The 2,066-nt window shown below is 50.3% G+C and overlaps 1 pseudogene; it reads right to left on the reverse strand.

Moving 5' to 3' along the window:
* Positions 1–520: 520 nt before the first annotated feature.
* Positions 521–1,821, reverse strand: LOC147455334 (uncharacterized; annotated as a pseudogene).
* Positions 1,822–2,066: the final 245 nt, after the last annotated feature.

Here is a 2,066-nt window from a genome sequence, read left to right on the forward strand (position 1 = left end):
ATTTTTCATAGCTTGAGCTCACTGTTCGTCTGTGCGCGCGCGGATGGACAGTGAGCTCAAGCTATGAAAAATGCCAAATGATGCGTAGACGAGGAGTGTGCTGAGCAAGAAGCGTCGGCGAGGTATAAACGCAACCGCATTGCCGTGAAGTTAAAAATGCAAGATAAAGTGCTATTAAGAACGCTCGTCGCCAACTGCATGACATATTCAACGCTCGCTCCAAAGGCTGCAGACACTTCGTCTTCGCCCTCAACTTCGTCTCAGTCCCCCCAACCCTTGAAACTTACATTGCATGAGTTTGGAACTTCTAAGTAGAAATATCATAATAGAATGACCATTTCTCGCAATCATACATCTGCTGCTATGGTGCGAGTCAAATCTCACTATGTTTTGTAGAGAATGTGCCACGCACAGAGAGAGAGAGAGAGAGAGAGAGAGAGAGAGAGAGAGAGAGAGAGAGAGAAAGTTGTTAAGCCCGATAGGAGGATACGTAGGGAGATACGGAGGGGCAACAACCAGGTTCCCAATGATGGTCTCGACACCATTGCCATCTTCATATGAAGGTTGTATTGTTGTGGGTCCGACAACATTGTTTGCAGCCCTGTCTTTGGCAGCATTTTTGGAGGATCTAAGGGCTGCACGAGGGTTGGTAACAGTGTGGGCGCCATCTCTTTTGATGGCAACGAGGTTTGCGACAGTAGCCTTGATTGATTTCATGGCTCCACCTGTAGCAATTGTGGCAGCAAGGGAAGGCTTCTTGGCTTCTGGAGCTGCTAATTCTAGAGGGCTGGTGATAGCACCGGCCACAGAAGGCTCGTATGCACGTGGTGCAGCAACAGCTACGAGCACTTGTTTGTGCGGAAGCAAGGTTGATGCCCGGAATGGAGTCCGCGCAGGGTAAGCATCCACACAAGTGGCTAGGATAGTTCCAACAGGAATTGACACTGAGTTTGCAGTGTAGAAAGAGGCTCCAATGGAGAATGTAGGCTTGGATGCCTACATAGAAAGTTGTTGAGGGGATTCAGGAGCATGAATTGGAACTTGATGGGTAGAAACTTCAAGGGGCCAATAAAATTTCAGCTTCGACCGGGTTGGCTGCAAGAAGGTCGAGGGTCCCGTCTGGAGTTGCGGCATGCGGGGATGTGCCAAGGTTGTCAGCAACTTGGACACGCCAAGCTTGAGCGAATTGAACCACCGGAGCAGCGTGGCTTGAGAGCAGGCCTTCAATGATAGTTTCAGCACAAACAACATCATTAGGTGGTGCAACATCATGTGCAACAGCAATTTTGTTGACAACCCCTTCTTTTGCAGGGTGGGCGGCAGTCTTGGCCGCAGCAGGGTCGTCTGCGAGAGTTGTTTCAAGGGCAGCAGGAGTTTCACCATTGTCTTTTTTGCCATTAGGGATGTAAGCTGCGTTTTGTGCAGTAGTGTTGGCAATGGCCGATTGGACGTCATTCACCGGTGCGACGTCACCAAGGCCTGCAACGTGGACATCAGCAAGATGGGCATCTGCTCAGGCCATGGCTGGCCTGTCTGGACTGTTTGCAGCAGTGTCGGCGTCTGCTGGCTTGGGGTCGTGAGCACTGGCCATGAGGAGAGGCTTAAGGAATCTCGAGGGAGGCAAGGGATGCTCCTAATTGGTTCCTGCGGGTAGATTGGCGCAAGAGGCATGGCTAGCTCGGCACAAGCCAGTGAGGAGAACCGGCAATGAGGCTCTATGACATAGCAAGGTATGCACAGGAGGCTGCATGGTGGGGTTTCACACAGGACAGCCAGGATTGCCTGTTACGATGATACCATGTAGAGAATGTGCCACAGAGAGAGAGAGAGAGAGAGAGAGAGAGAGAGAGAGAGAGAGAGAGAGAGAGATGTTAAGCCTGATAGGAGGATATGCAGGGAGACTGATGATTACCAAGGGTGCATTTATTTATAGTACGTATGGCAGTTACACGGCCATGTGATTCATGGGAATGCGGGCCGTTGTGCCTACTAGGATGAGAATTGTGTGGTGATGTGGATTAATTATTCACACACGTTTGATGTTGTGGATGAGATTCATGGCTGCA

Source organism: Adiantum capillus-veneris, chromosome 6 (genome assembly GCF_014529385.1).
Source record: "Adiantum capillus-veneris isolate H3 chromosome 6, ASM1452938v2, whole genome shotgun sequence".
In the NCBI taxonomy this organism is placed as follows: Eukaryota; Viridiplantae; Streptophyta; class Polypodiopsida; order Polypodiales; family Pteridaceae; genus Adiantum; species Adiantum capillus-veneris.